The sequence below is a fragment of the Erinaceus europaeus genome, chromosome 15 (assembly GCF_950295315.1).
Source record: "Erinaceus europaeus chromosome 15, mEriEur2.1, whole genome shotgun sequence".
Lineage (NCBI taxonomy): Eukaryota > Metazoa > Chordata > Mammalia > Eulipotyphla > Erinaceidae > Erinaceus > Erinaceus europaeus.
In genome coordinates this window covers 5,969,656-5,986,329 of record NC_080176.1, presented here as the reverse complement: position 1 = coordinate 5,986,329, position 16,674 = coordinate 5,969,656, and the positions used below count along the sequence as shown (strand labels likewise).

Genomic DNA, 16,674 nt, shown 5'->3' with positions numbered 1-16,674 from the left:
CTGCATATGTGCCAGAGTGATGTCTGGTTCTTTCTCTCTCCTCCTATCTTTCTCATAAATAAATAAAATCCTAAAAAAATAATAATAATGACATTCCTTCCCGCTAGAACTCAAAATAAAACCAAAAGCAGACACAGAAAAAGGGAAGTCTGGCAGGGCATGAATTACCCTGCCCTCTACCTTGCAGCCCCTTTTTCCCTTTAAATGCTAACCACAACACTCTTTCCAGAACAGTCTTCACATAAATGATCAAATATCTCTAGCCTCTCACTGTCCTCTGCCTTCTTCATTCCTCCCCATGCTAAAGAAAGCTAGATTAGGGGGTTGGGCAGTAGCACAGCGTGGTGCAGGCACCATCACGGGAGCTGCTTGACATGATACTAGCTTCATAGGGAGTTCAGCATGGTTGGACTCTCTAGGCCAAACTGAAGCCATCTTACCTTTTGCCACGTATAGGGGTTGGGATTAAGCTCTGTGTGGTCTTAATAATATTTACCTATGTCCAGGCTCAGAGCCTGACCAATGACAAAAATAACGACAAAACCTGCACTGCACTCTGTAAGATTAATCATAATGGAACAAGCAATATCAGTAATGCAAAATTTTTCAGGAGGCTCCAACAGGAAAAATTGTTTTCCCATTTATCTACACCACATCCTTTAGTGTTCCCCCTAAAATATAGAGAAAGATTGGTGGTTCTCACAGTGGAGGGACCACCTTACATAGCATAATTAATACATGGAAAGTTATAGCACCTGCCTAGATACAATGGACCTTTTAATCTACCACCCACCACTATGCTTCCAATTCCTTATGTAGGAATAGTACACGAGAAACTAGGTCACATAGTGAACATATACAGAAGATGGATTCCAGTTAGAGAACTTAATTTATGGAGAGGCTGGCTAGGTCAGCACCACCTTGGTGCCTTCTCAGTAAGGAACAAAACAAAACTCCTTAATCAAACAATGGAACAGATTTTATGAAAAATGGGCTGTTTAATTTGTTTAAGGCCCCTAGAAACATAACAAGCTTGAACTTTCTATGAACCACAGCTTCTGATGCATAGGAACAAGAGGATGGCATAAACATACAGGTAGAATATTAATCTTAATAGGAAATCTGCCTAGCACACAGGTACAGGAATAACAAAGACATAGAAACTGTGATGTGATCTCTAGGGAGAAAGGTGGCCCTGGAATGTGAATGTTCCACAAAGCAGGAGGTGTTCCCCACCTTTGTGTTCCCCACAAAGCAGGAGGTGTTCTCCTACCTTATGCTTTTGTTCACTAATCCTTTCTTAAATAAAAAATTTAAAAAAAAATCAAAACCTTGGTGATTTATGTATTGGTGACCAAAGCCTTGATGATTTTTGTTTTAATAATCTATACCTTGGTGATTTTTGTTTTAATGATCTAAGCCTTATGAGACTATAAAAATAAAGTACTGCTTGAGTATGACAGAGATGTCTGCTTGAGCTTGATTCAGCACCAACCCACTCGTCTCTCATTCTTCCTCATTCCGTGCCGGTGCCCCTCATCTTTCAGGATATCCTAATAACCTGCTGGGGCTGGCCCCTGGCAGCAGTGAGTTAAATGCACATATCACAAAGAGCAAGAGCTAGCATAAGTTGGTTTGAGCCCCAACTCCCCACCTGCATGGGGTCGCTTCCCAAACAGTGAAGCAGGTCTGCAGATGTCTGTCTTTTTTTTTTTTTTACTTTTTTCTATCTTCCCCTCCTCTATAGATCTCTCTGTCCTATCCAACAACAACAACAGCTATTAAAACAATAACAACTACAACAAACATAACAACAAGGGCAACAAAATGGGAAACATGGCCTTCAGGAGCAGTGGATTCATAGTTCAGGCACTGAGCCCAAGTGATAGCCCCAGAGGCAAAAAAAAAAAAGAAAGAAAGAAAGCTATAATAGGAGGCTGGAACTAGCTCGCCAGCTGAGTGCACACATTTCTACCTATAAGGACCTTGGCTCAAGGCCTGGGCCACCACATGGGAGAGCACTGTGCACAGGGTAAGTCTCATGAGTGGTGGATCAGTGCTGGGAAGTCTGTAGCTCTCCACTCCTGGGAGTCACGCCTCATGACAGGACACTTAGCATCTGCCAGGTGACCTCCCAACTGCATCACCCCACCCTTGCTTTTTTGAAGCCCTGAGCCTCAGCCTGAGTGAGGGGGGGGGTTGAAATACAAGGCTCCTCTGGCACCTGGTGAATCTGCTCTGCTCAGGCCAGGGTGGTCGATCCAGGGTTGAACACAGGATTTACATGCGTAAGGTCCAAGGCATGACCCGCAGCACCACACAAACCAGGAATGAACACTGCTCTGGTCTGTCTCTTCCTCATAGAAATAAACAAATGATGATCCAGAAGTGGTGCCGTGGATAAAACACTGAACTTGCAAGCATGAAGCTCCCAGTTTAACCCCCCGTACTGCATATGTCAGAGTGAAGCTCTGATTCCCTTCCTCCTCTTAGTGCTCTCTTCCTCCCCTTCCCTTCCTCTTTAATATTTTATTTATTTACTAATGAAGAAGATAGGAGAGAGAAACAGAGACAGAGATAGAACCAGACATCACTCTGGTACATGTGCTGCTGGGGAATGAACTCAGGACATCATGCTTGAAAGTCCAATGCTTATTTACTGGATCAACTCCCAGACTACTACTCACTCATTCTGTCTCTCTCTCTTTTAATGTTTTAATATTTATATATTTGTTTATTTTCCCCTTTTTTGCCCTTATGTTTTATTGTTGTTGTAGTTCTTACTGTTGTTGTTATTGATGTTGTTGTTGGATAGGACAGAGAGAAATGGAGAAAGGAGGGAAAGACAGAGAAGGGGAGAGAAAGACAGACACCTGCACACCTGCTTCACCGCTTGTGAAGCAACTCCCCTGCAGGTGGGGAACCAGGGGCTTGAACCAGAATTCTTACGCCAATCCTGGCGCTTTGCACCACCTGTGTTTAACCCGCTGTGCTACTACCCAACTCCCGAAATAAATTTTAAATATAGAATTTCCTTTATTTCCACCTGAGAGTTACTGAGGGTGTGTGACTCTACCTCTAGCACTCCTGGCAGACATTGTTTTGCCACAGCGAGAGAGACAGAAAGAGATGTCTGGCAGCACTGCTTATGAAGCCTCCCCATCGTGTGGTGCCCCCGTGTGCTGGCCACGAGCTCACAGCCAAATCCTCCTGCATGGTGAGGTGTACACTCCAGTGGGCGAGCCAGCTGCTGGGCTTAGAGATGGAGCCTAGGATTCCAGAGCATTCTTGTGACTGATGGGGCCACTGTGGAGGGAGGACTTGGAGACAGGGTGCTGGCAACTACCTCAGGAGTGCCCCTGTGCGGACAGCAGACTGTGCTGGGGAGGCTGGGCCTCCTCTCTGGCCAGGTCAGTCCCAGAAAGGCCCACCAGAGAGAACAGACTGTGAACTCAGGCTTCTGGCCAGGCTGACTGCCCATCCTTGTCAATCTTTAGCTCCCACAGCAAACAGCCCCTCATCCCTGGGTGGCAATTGGGTGTCTGCCCTTCAACTCCCTAGCCCTGAGCCCCCAGCCCTGACTGACTCCATTGTCCTGCCGCCCCAATGCCCCCTCCCCACGAGCCCCCTGGACACTCACGGAGGGTATGTGGCCCCATGACATGAGCCTCCCTGCCTGCCCAGCAGTGGCTATGCACTGCGACCTACCTGTTCCTGCAGAAATGCCTCCAGTCAGCTTCCGACCTTCCTGGGAGGAGGATGTGGGCCCTCTCTCCTCAGCAGTGCATCAAAGCTCCCAGAGAATGTGGAGGACCCTGATAGCTGAGGCAGATGGACGGTGGGTGGCTCAGGACAGCAGGGGCTGCTGGGAGCCACTTGTTGACTCAGGGGCCTCACGAGGACCGGGCTTTCCAGCTCCAGAACGCCCTCAGTGACCGTGACTCAGCCAGGGCAAGTGCTCGGGAAACCCAGACAGCTCTGTAGGCCTGGGGGCTGCCAAGAGACCCGAGACAGGGACTGGCAGGTCTCCCCAGCCCCATCCACAGAGCAGCTGTGCAGAGGCCTCCGTGCTGGGCTCAGAGGAAGCTCTTAGCACCTGTCTGCTCCACCGTCCCCCACCCAGCTTCATGGAACTAGTCCATGCTGACCAGGCCCAGGAATTCACTGTCAAACAACTTGGCATGAAAAGAAGTCGGCTTTATTGGTTTTCTTGGTGTCCACAGATAAAAGGAGGAGCATCACAGGGGAAGGGAGGGGCATGACTGGAGTCACACAGGCACGTCTGCCCCCCAGGCACGTCCCCTCTTTGTGCAGGTGGGAGAGGGTCCCAGGAAGACCAGGGGCTCCATTGGGCACGGGCAGGAAGGGCCTGAATCCCCCAACCTTGCTGCTTCCCATGACTCTTAAGAAGAAAGACCAGGACTGGAAGTGGGGGCTCATCTCTTTATCTGTAGGAAGCTCCTGACCCCCCACCTCTGGCCTGGATTTCCAGGGGGCTTGGGTTGGGTTTCCCCAGGGCTTGGCAGCCTAGGCTGAGTGGGGGGGCGGGGCAGTCCCCAGGCCTGGAATGCAAGGGCCTGGCCCCTGGTGCTGGCCCTGGAGTGCATTCACCCTGGCCTCCAGGCTGTGGGCCAGGCGCGTCAGGCCCCAAAGTGTGTCGAGCATGGCCTGCACTTCCAGGGCCAGAGTGGAGACAGTGGCCTCCTGGGGCTTCTGGGGCTTCTGGGGCTCCTGGGCTCCCTGCCGACTCTGGTGGGACTCCAGGAGGCTGTGCAGGGTGGTCTGAGACTGGCTGAGAGCATGAACCAGGGCCTGGCCCTCCTGGATCAGGCTGTGTAGACGAGGGTCGGGGCTGGAGAACTGGTTTCGGAGGCGGCTGACATTTTGCAGGCGGGAGATGGCTGACTCCTGCAGTCTGCGGAACTGTGGGGGTGGGCGGAACACAGGGTCACAGTTGGAACCTGTCACCACCCAGCTGACCTGACCCCGTGAGAGGGCACCAAGCTCACACAGCCACCAGCACCCCAGGCTACCGGCTGTCCTCCCCACACTGAGGCTCAGCTGTCCCTGGACTGTAGACACACAGCTGGGCGCCTCTTGTGGGGCACCCCTTAGGCCTCATGCAGCAGGGCCTAGGGAAATCATCATGACCCACACAGGAGTTCCTGCTCCAGCCCCAAACACCCCACCTTCCCACAGCGCCTCCAGTCTCCGAGCCACCCAGCCTAGCTCCAGGAGGTCAAACGGTGCCCACATCCATGCCCAGTGGTGCCTCCACGGAATCTGCCGCCAGACCCTCACTTGCCCGCTGAGGGACTGACCTTCAGCACTTTCTCCTCAAGTCTGCGCAGGCCCTCCACGAAGGGCTTCTGGGTCCCAGCAGGCTTGGATTCCTGCGACAGGGCCCCATGAAGACACAGGACCACGGCGACCAAGAGCGAAGCCCACAGCCTGGCCTGGCAGCTCATCCTAGTAGCAGTGAAGTGGGAGTCGGCTAGGTGATACTCCTTCTGGAACTCTCCCTGGTCCTGTCTTCCCGTGCAGAGGCAGCCTCGCTTCTGTGGCTGTCAGGCTGGGAGTCCTTAAAGAAGGCTGGGCCTGGAGCCCCCAGGCTCTGCATTATCCCTTCAAGCCCCCGGGCTCTACAGAGTCACAGATTCCTCAGAAGACTAGCTGAAGCAAGACAGTGTCTCTGGAAACCCATCAGGGTTCAATCTGGGTGATCTTATCAAAGCAGTGGAGGCTCTTCCAGGAACCTCAGGCACATGTCACCACCAAGCAGGGCACTGGTAGAAGCCAGTTCACCCCCTGGAACCCAGCTCCTGTCTGCACACAGGGAAACCTGATTCATCCTGAAAGGAGGTGTGGCACATGGAGGGAGCCATCTTCACTTCTTTTGGGGTGTGCAGATGGAATTGAAGGGTGTCCCCTAAAGAGAGGCCCACTCCCCACCTTGTCCTTTGTGAGTGCAACTCCATTTGGATCGAGGGCCTGGCTAGTGTTGGAACACAATAGCCTGAGCCTGGCATGGTCCCACTAGTTCCCATCACCTCAAATAAGAAATAAGGCTCTTTCACACTCGCTACACATGCCGAGGATACCCCCACTCTCACTCCCAACTTTCTTTTGAAAAAGAGTTTATACTCCACCTGAAGGGAGTCGCTTCATAGTCGGTGAAGCAGGGATGCAGGTGTCTGTCTTTCTCTCCCCCTCTCTGTCTTCCCCTCCTCTCTCCATTTCTCTCTGTCCTATCCAACAATGATGATATCAATAACAACAATAGTAAGTACAACAACAAAAATAACAAGGGCAACAAAAGGAATAAATAAATCAATATTTTTTAAAGAACAGAAAAGAAGAAAACAGTGTCCTAGGAGTGGCTAGACTGTTACTCCTCTTGTGTCTCTGTGAAGACATCAGCCATCAGCCATTAGATTTGGGCTCTTGCAGTTCATTTAGGGTGATGTTTATCTAGAAGTCCCCAAATTTACCATGTCTTTATTTATTATTATTATTATTATTATTGTTATTTATATTTTGTCATCTCCAGGACTACACTGCTCTGGAATGGCTTTTTCAGTTCGAGACAGAGACAGAGAGAAGAACCACAGCACCAGGCCAGCCATATTGCTGACTTGGGTATTCTGCTGCTCTGCCATGTGCAAGACACAGGTTCAAGGCCGGCTCCCACCCCATTGAAAGAAGCTTTAGCGCTGTGGACTCTCACCCTTTCTACTTCCATTAAAAAATGAAGTAAAATAAAAGGGGGTATATGTCATAATGGTTATGCAAACAGACTCTCCTGCCTGAGACTCTAAAGTCTCAGCTTCAGTCCCCCACATCACCTTAAGCCAGAGCTGATCAGCACTCTGGGAAAAAAAAACAAAACTCTCCCCCTGTGTCTTCCCCTCCTCTCTCCATCTCTCTGTCTTATCTAACAATGACAACATCAATAACAACTACACTAATAACTACAACAAAATAAGAAACAACAAGGGCAACAAAAGGGAAAATTAATTAGTTAATTAACTAAGAAAAAAGAATGAATAAGGGAGTTAGGCGGTAGCACAACAGATTAAGTGCAGGTGGCACAAAGCACAAGGACCAGCCTAAGGATCCCAGTTTGAGCCCCCTGGCTCCCCACCTGCATGGGGGTCGCTTAAGGCTGTAAGCTGGTCTGCAGGTGTCTATCTTTTTCTCCCTCTCTGTCTTCCCTTCCTCTATCGATTTATCTCTGTGCTATCCAACAACGACAGCCAAAACAACAACAAGGAAAAACAACAAGGGCAACTAAAGGAGGAAACAATAGCCTCCAGGAGCAGTGGATCCATAGTGTAGGCACCGATTTCCCAGTGATAGCCTTGGAGGCAAAAATATAAATAAATAAAGGGAAAAAGCAAATTAGAGAGGGAAAGGAAGGAAGTATTATAAGTGCATGTATCTAAATTCAAGTGGTTTTACCTTTCATCTATGTTCAAGGACCCTCATTGCTATATATACCTTTTTTTAAAATAAACTTTACTTATTCATTTTTCCCTTTTGTTGCCCTTGTTGTTTATCATTGTTGTTAATATTGTTATTGGATAGAGAAATGGAGAGACGAGGGGAAGATAAAGAGGGGGAGAGAAAGACAGACATCTGCAGACCTGCTTCACTACCTGTGAAGCGACTCCCCTGCAGGTGGGGAGCCAGGGGCTCAAACGGGGATCCTGATGCAGATCCGAATGCTTTCTGCCATATGCACTTAACCTCCTGCGCCAATGCCTGGCTCCCTCTCATTGCTCTATTTTACATCTCAAACCATGGATCTACATTTCTCTGATAGACAACTACCAGATAGTTTTCCGCATATGTACAACACAAAGCATTGAAACACATGAACTTTTAATATTTCTTAATGAGAAAGCCTAGAGACAAAGAACCAGGCATCACTCTTGTACATATGCTGCTGGGGATGGGATTCAGGACCTCATGCTTGAGAGTCCAATACTTTATCCACTGCACCACCTGACAGGCCATAAACTTTTTTAAAAAATTATTTATTTATTTTAAAAAGGAGACATTAACAAAATCGTAGGATAAGAGGGGTACAACTCCACACAATTCCCACCACCAGATCTCCATATCCCATCCCCTCCCCTGTTAGCTTTCCCATTCTTTATCCCTCTGGGATAAAGACCCAAGGTTATTGTGGGTTGCAGAAGGTGGAAGGTCAGGCTTCTGTAATTGCTTCCCCGCTGAACCTGGGTGTTGACTGGTCGATCCATACTCCCAGCCTGCCTCTCTCTTTCCCTAGTAGTGTGGGTCTCTGGAGAAACAGAGCTCCAGGACACATTGGTGGGGTTGTCTGTCCAGGGAAGTTTGGTCGCCATCCTGCTGGCATGTGGAACCTGGTGGCTGAAAAGAGAGTTAACAAAGAGAGTTACAAAGCCAAACAAAGTGATGAACAATTATGGGCCTACAGGCTGGAATAGTGCAGATGAAGTGTTGGGGGGTACTCAGTGCAGAGTCTTGCATACTTTTGCTTTCAGGTATATGTTTTGCCCTAGTTTATGGATATGTGTGGACATATGCTCTATCTCATGGGACCAGACCTGGTCTCTATCTAGATTTTGGGACTTTGTTAGGAAGTGAACTGCCTGGAATGGAATTAGAGAATACTATGAAAGGAACGGTCTCACCCGAGTAATGAAGCTGAAGGGTTGTCATTCCACACCTGGAGTCTCTGGACACAGTCTGAAGTGAAGCATGCTGAGGTGGTACTCGTTGTGTTGATTTTTTTTTTCCAGAGCACGATTCAGCTCTGGCTTATGGTGGTGATGGGGACTGAACCTGGGACTTTGGAGCCTCAGGCATGAGAGTCTCTTTGCATAACCATTATACTACCCCTGCCCAAAACACATGAACTGGGGGCAGGGGAAAGCAGTCAAACTGTTGCTAAGACTTTGTGCAGAATACTATGGTGGCGGTGAGGGGCACAGAGCTGCAGTGGTGGGAGCAGTGGTGGGAGCAGAACTATAGCCCTGTAATATTTTTTCTTTTTAAATATTTATTTACTTTCCCTCTTGTTCCCCTTGTTGCTTTATTTTTGTAGTTATTGTTGTTGTTGATGTCATTGTTGTTGGATAGGACAGAGAGAAGTAGAGAGAGGAGGGGAAGACAGAGAAGGGGAGAGAAAGACAGACACCTGCAGACCTGCTTCACCACTTGTGAAGGGACTCCCTTGCAGGTGGGGAACCAGGGGCTCGAAATGGGATCCTTACACCAATCCTTATGCTTTGTACCCCGTGTGCTTAACCCGCTGTGCTACCACCTGACCCCTGAAATAATTTTTTTCCACTGACCAAGATTTTATTATTCAAAACTGCTGGGTGACAATGTGTGTGTGGAAACTATGCTAGAGGGTCAGTCCTGCTGCTTGGTCCTCGAGGCCTCAAGGTTGGCATGGAACCCAGCCCCAGGGGGTGGGTAAGGCTGCTGCTGGAACAGGGGTCCGGCGGCCGTAGTGTGTCCGCCCCAGTCTTGGCCTCATTCCTCTTGGGGAGTCCTGTTGACCATGTGTCCCGGGGTGCATCTGAGTATGAGCTGAGGTCCATGGGGTCTAGCTCCTAATCCTTCCAGCTTGCCTTCTTTCTTTTGAGGTAGGGAGCTAGCTCCTCCCATCGGTGATGGAGCCGTTCCTAGCTGACTTCTTGGTCACCCTTGTCATAGCCACGGTCCTGGTCCCGGTCCCAATCCCGCTCCTGTTCCCTCTCTCTCTCCACTTTGTCATAACTATGCTCTCTGTCTCGCTCTGATTGCTCATGGCTCTGATCTGACTTCTCATGGCTCCTCTCTGACTTGACATGGCTATTCTCTGAGATCTCGTGGCTCCTGTCCAACGTCTTCTCAGCATCTGTGTTACTGCTCCTGAGTTTCTTGGCAGATTTAGTCACAACAGAGTTGGGATCATGTGGTGAGAACCAGGACACGTGGTCTGTGTCCACATTCCAGTAATAGGGGAGACCGCAGGAAGGGTCAAACACCTTGTACCAGCTTGGTGGCAGGCCCTCCAGCCGGGTGGCCTCGTAATCCACTGGGTCATCATCATAGTCTTCGGCGATGATCTCCTCCTCTGGTTCAGGTTCCAGATGTTTGAGGATGCCTCTTTTGGCCAGGCGGGTCTACAGCGCCACGGGCAGCGGCATAATCGGTAGCTAACGGACTGATCCAGCCGGGAAGGAAGCAGAAGGCTGTCAGACCTGACGTCTCTAGCTCGGTGCTGCTCTGATATGCACCAAGATGCCAATCTCAAACTGAAAAGCCCTGAGCACGGTCTCCTCTCACCGAAATAAATTTTAAATATAAAATTTCCTTTATTTCCACCTGAGAGTGACTGAGGGTGTGTGACTCTACCTCTAGCACTCCTGGCAGACATTGTTTTGCCACAGCGAGAGAGACAGAAGAGGTGTCCGGCAGCACTGCTTATGAAGCTGCCCCATTGTGTGGTGCCCCCGTGTGCTGGCCAGGAGCTCACAGCCGAATCCTCCTGCGTGGTGAGGTGTACACTCCAGCTGGCGAGCCAGCTGCTGGGCTTAGAGATGGAGCCTAGGATTCCGGAGCATTCTTGTGAGTATGACCTGGCTCTGCCCTGTGCTGAGAGTGATGGGGCCACCTTGGAGGGAGGACTTGGAGACAGGGTGCTGGCAGCTCCCTCAGGGGTGCCCCTGTGCGGACAGCAGACTGTGCTGGGGAGGCTGGGCCTTCTCTCTGGCCAGGTCAGTCCCAGAGAGGCCCAGCAGAGAGACCAGGCTGTGAACTCAGGGTTATGCCCAGGCTGACTGCCCATCCTTGTCAATCTTTAGCTCCCACAGCAAACAGCCCCTCATCCCTGGGTGGCAATTGGGTGTCCTTCAACTCCCTAGCCCTGAGCCCCCAGCCCTGACTGACTCCATTGTCCTGCCACCCCAATGCCCCCTCCCCACGAGCCCCCTGGACACTCATGGAGGGTGTGTGGCCCCATGACATGAGCCTCCCTGCCTGCCCTGCAGTGGTTGTGCACTGCGAACCACCAGTTCCTGCAGAAATGCCTCCAGTCAGCTTCTGACCTTCCTGGGAGGAGGATGTGGGCCCTCTCTCCTCAGCAGTGCATCAAAGCTCCCAGAGAATGTGGAGGACCCTGATAGCTGAGGCAGGTGGAAGGTGGGTGGCTCAGGACAGCAGGGGCTGCTGGGAGCCACTTATTGACTCAGGGGCCTCACGAGGACCGGGCTTTCCAGCTCCAGAACGCCCTCAGTGACCGTGACTCAGCCAGGGCCGGTACTCAGGAGCCCCAGACAGCTCTGTAGGCCTGGGGGCTGCCAAAAGACCCGAGACAGGGACTGGCAGGTCTCCCCACACCCATCCACAGAGCAGCTGTGCAGAGGCCTCTGTGCTGGGCTCCGAGAAAGCTCTTAGCACCTGTCTGCTCCACCGTCCCCCACCCAGCTTCATGGAACTAGTCCATGCTGACCAGGCCCAGGAATTCACTGTCACACAACTTGGCATGAAAAGAAGTCGGCTTTATTGGTTTTCTTGGTGTCCACAGATAAAAGGAGGAGCATCACAGGAGAAGGGAGGGGCATGACTGGAATCACACAGGCACGTCCCCTCTTTGTGCAGGTGGGAGAGGGTCCCAGGAAGACCAGGGGCTCTATTGGGCACGGGCAGGAAGGGCCTGAATCCCCCAACCTTGCTGCTTCCCATGACTCTTAAGAAGAAAGACCAGGACTGGAAGTGGGGGCTCATCTCTTTATCTGTAGGAAGCTCCTGACCCCCCACCTCTGGCCTGGATTTCCAGGGGGCTTGGGTAGGGTTTCCCCAGGGCTTGGCAGCCTAGGCTGAGTGGGGGGGCGGGGCAGTCCCCAGGCCTGGAATGCAAGGGCCTGGCCCCTGGTGCTGGCCCTGGAGTGCATTCACCCTGGCCTCCAGGCTGTGGGCCAGGCGCGTCAGGCCCCAAAGTGTGTCGAGCATGGCCTGCACTTCCAGGGCCAGAGTGGAGACAGTGGCCTCCTGGGACTCCTGGGCTCCCTGCCGACTCTGGTGGGACTCCAGGAGGCTGTGCAGGGTGGTCTGAGACTGGCTGAGAGCATGAACCAGGGCCTGGCCCTCCTGGATCAGGCTGTGTAGACGAGGGTCCGGGCTGGAGGACTGGTTTCGGAGGCGGCTGACATTTTGCAGGCGGGAGATGGCTGACTCCTGCAGTCTGCGGAACTGTCCAGGAGGCGGGGGGGAAACACAGCAGGGTCACAGTAGGTAGGAACCTGCCACCACCCAGCTGACCAGACCCCGTGAGAGGGCACCAAGCTCACACAGCCACCAGCACCCCAGGCTACCGGCTGTCCTCCCCACACTGAGGCCCAGCTGTCCCTGGACTGTAGACACACAGCTGGGCGCCTCTTGTGGGGCACCTCTTAGGCCTCATGCAGCAGGGTCCTGGGGAAATCATCATGACCCACACAGGAGTTCCAGCTCCAGCCCCAAACACCCCACCGTCCCACAGCCCCTCCAGTCTCCGAGCCACCCAGCCTAAGTCCAGGAGGTCAAACGGTGCCCACATCCATGTCCAGTGGTGCCTCCACGGAATCTGCCACCAGACCCTCACTTGCCCGCTGAGGGACTGACCTTCAGCACTTTCTCCTCAAGTCTGCGCAGGCCCTCCACGAAGGGCTTCTGGGTCCCAGCAGGCTTGGATTCCTGCGACAGGGCCCCATGAAGACACAGGACCATGGCGACCAAGAGCGAGGCCCACAGCCTGGCCTGGCAGCTCATCCTAGCAGCAGTGAAGTGGGAGTCGGCTAGGTGATACTCCTTCTGGAACTCTCCCTGGTCCTGTCTTCCCGTGCAGAGGCAGCCTCGCTTCTGTGGCTGTCAGGCTGGGAGTCCTTAAAGAAGGCTGGGCCTGGAGCCCCCAGGCTCTGCATTATCCCTTCAAGCCACGGGGCTCTACAGAGTCACAGATTCCTCAGGAGACTAGCTGAAGCAAGACAGTGTCTCTGGAAACCCATCAGGGTTCAATCTGGGTGATCTGATCAGGGCAGTGGAGGCTCTTCCAGGAACCTCAGGCACATGTCACCACCAAGCAGGGCACTGGTAGAAGCCAGTTCACCCCTGGATCCCAGCTCCTGTCTGTACACAGGGAAACCCTATTCACCCTGAAAGGAGGTGTGGCACAAGGAGGGAGCCATCTTCACTTCTTCTGGGGTGTGCAGATGGAATTGAAGGGTGTCCCCTAAAGAGAGGCTCACTCCCCACCTTGTCCTTTGTGAGTGCAACTCCATTTGGAACAAGGGCCTGGCTAGCGTTGTAACACAATAGCCTGAGCCTGGCGTGGTCCCACAAGTTCCCATCACCTCAAATAAGAAATAAGGTTCTTTCCCACCCCATACACATGCTGAAGATCGCCCCACTATCACTCCCAACTTACTTTTGAAAAAGAGTTTATATGCCACCTGCAGGGGAGTCACTTCACAGGCAGTGAAGCAGGGCTGCAGGTGTCTGTCTTTCTCTCCCCCTCTCTGCCTTCCCCTTCTCTCTCCATTTCTCTCTGTCCTAGCCAACAATCACTACACCTATAACAACAATAGTAAGTACAACAATAAAAACAACAAGGGCAACAAAAGGAATAAATAAATCAGTATTTTTTAAAGAACAGAAAAGAAGAAAACAGTGTCCTAGGAGTGGCTAGACTGTTCCTCCTCTTGTGTCTCTGTGCAGACATCAGCCATCAGCCATGAGGTTTGGGCTCTTGCAGTTCGTTTAGGGTGATGTTTATCTAGAAGTCCCCAAATTTACCATGTCTTTATTTATTATTATTATTATTATTATTGTTATTTATATTTTGTCATCTCCAGGACTACACTGCTCTGGAATGGCTTTTTCAGTTTGAGACAGAGACAGAGAGAAGAACCATAGCACCAGGCCAGCCAGATTGCTGACTTGGGTATTCTGCTGCTCTGCCATGTGCAAGACACAGGTTCAAGGCCGGCTCCCACCCCATTGAAAGAAGCGTAGCGCTGTGGACTCTCACCCTTTCTACTTCCATTAAAAAATGAAGTAAAATAAAAGGGGGTATATGTCATAATGGTTATGCAAACAGACTCTCCTGCCTGAGACTCTAAAGTCTCAGCTTCAGTCCCCCACATCACCTTAAGCCAGAGCTGATCAGCACTCTGGGAAAAAAAAAAAACTCTCCCCCTGTGTCTTCCCCTCCTCTCTCCATCTCTCTGTCTTATCTAACAATGACAACACCAATAACAACTACACTAATAACTACAACAAAATAAGAAACAACAAGGGCAACAAAAGGGAAAATTAATTAGTTAATTAACTAAGAAAAAAGAATGAATAAGGGAGTTGGGCGGTAGCACAACAGATTAAGTGCAGGTGGCACAAAGCACAAGGACCAGCCTAAGGATCCCAGTTTGAGCCCCCTGGCTCCCCACCTGCATGGGGGTCGCTTAAGGCTGTAAGCTGGTCTGCAGGTGTCTATCTTTTTCTCCCTCTCTGTCTTCCCTTCCTCTATCGATTTATCTCTGTGCTATCCAACAACGACAGCCAAAACAACAACAAGGAAAAACAACAAGGGCAACTAAAGGAGGAAACAATAGCCTCCAGGAGCAGTGGATCCATAGTGTAGGCACCGATTTCCCAGTGATAGCCTTGGAGGCAAAAATATAAATAAATAAAGGGAAAAAGCAAATTAGAGAGGGAAAGGAAGGAAGTATTATAAGTGCATGTATCTAAATTCAAGTGGTTTTACCTTTCATCTATGTTCAAGGACCCTCATTGCTATATATGTCCTTTTTTTAAAATAAACTTTACTTATTCATTTTTCCCTTTTGTTGCCCTTGTTGTTTGTCATCATTGTTGTTAATGTTGTTATTGGATAGAGAAATGGAGAGACGAGGGATAGATAGAGAGGGGGAGAGAAAGACAGACATCTGCAGACCTGCTTCACTGCCTGTGAAGCGACTCCCCTGCAGGTGGGGAGCCAGGGGCTCAAACGGGGATCCTGATGCAGATCCGAATGCTTTCTGCCATATGCACTTAACCTCCTGCGCCAATGCCTGGCTCCCTCTCATTGCTCTATTTTACATCTCAAACCATGGATCTACATTTCTCTGAAAGACAACTACCAGATAGTTTTCCGCATATGTACAACACAAAGCATTGAAACACATGAACTTTTAATATTTCTTAATGAGAAAGCCTAGAGACAAAGAACCAGGCATCACTCTTGTACGTATGCTGCTGGGGATGGGATTCAGGACCTCATGCTTGAGAGTCCAATACTTTATCCACTGCACCACCTGACAGGCCATAAACTTTTTTAAAAAATTATTTATTTATTTTAAAAAGGAGACATTAACAAAATCGTAGGATAAGAGGGGTACAACTCCACACAATTCCCACCACCAGATCTCCATATCCCATCCCCTCCCCTGTTAGCTTTCCCATTCTTTATCCCTCTGGGATAAAGACCCAAGGTTATTGTGGGTTGCAGAAGGTGGAAGGTCAGGCTTCTGTAATTGCTTCCCCGCTGAACCTGGGTGTTGACTGGTCGATCCATACTCCCAGCCTGCCTCTCTCTTTCCCTAGTAGTGTGGGTCTCTGGAGAAGCAGAGCTCCAGGACACATTGGTGGGGTTGTCTGTCCAGGGAAGTTTGGTCGCCATCCTGCTGGCATGTGGAACCTGGTGGCTGAAAAGAGAGTTAACAAAGAGAGTTACAAAGCCAAACAAAGTGATGAACAATTATGGGCCTACAGGCTGGAATAGTGCAGATGAAGTGTTGGGGCGTACTCAGTGCAGAGTCTTGCATACTTTTGCTTTCAGGTATATGTTTTGCCCTAGTTTATGGATATGTGTGGACATATGCTCTATCTCATGGGACCGGACCTGGTCTCTATCTAGATTTTGGGACTTTGTTAGGAAGTGAACTGCCTGGAATGGAATTAGAGAATACTATGAAAGGAACGGTCTCACCCGAGTAATGAAGCTGAAGGGTTGTCATTCTACACCTGGAGTCTCTGGACACAGTCTGAAGTGAAGCATGCTGAGGTGGTACTCGTTGTGTTGATTTTTTTTTTCCAGAGCACGATTCAGCTCTGGCTTATGGTGGTGATGGGGACTGAACCTGGGACTTGGAGCCTCAGGCATGAGAGTCTCTTTGCATAACCATTATACTACCCCTGCCCAAAACACATGAACTGGGGGCAGGGGAAAGCAGTCAAACTGTTGCTAAGACTTTGTGCAGAATACTATGGCGGCGGTGAGGGGAACAGAGCTGCAGTGGTGGGAGCAGCAGTATAGCCCTGTAATATTTTTTCTTTTTTAATATTTGTTTATTTTCCCTCTTGTTGCCCTTGTTGTTTTATTGTTGTAGTTATTGTTGTTGTTGATGTCGTTGTTGTTGGATAGGACAGAGAGAAGTAGAGAGAGGAGGGGAAGACAGAGAAGGGGAGAGAAAGACAGACACCTGCAGACCTGCTTCACCACTTGTGAAGGGACTCCCCTGCAGGTGGGGAACCAGGGGCTCGAAATGGGATCCTTTCGCCAATCCTTATGTTTTGTACCCCGTGTGCTTAACCCGCTGTGCTACCACCTGATCCCTGAAATAATTTTTTTTCCACTGACCAAGATTTTATTATTCAAAA

General features: G+C 50.3%; 1 pseudogene; it reads right to left on the bottom strand.

The window, feature by feature from the left end:
• Nucleotides 1-9,329: 9,329 nt before the first annotated feature.
• LOC103117945 (polyglutamine-binding protein 1-like) lies at nucleotides 9,330-10,321 on the bottom strand (annotated as a pseudogene).
• Nucleotides 10,322-16,674: the final 6,353 nt, after the last annotated feature.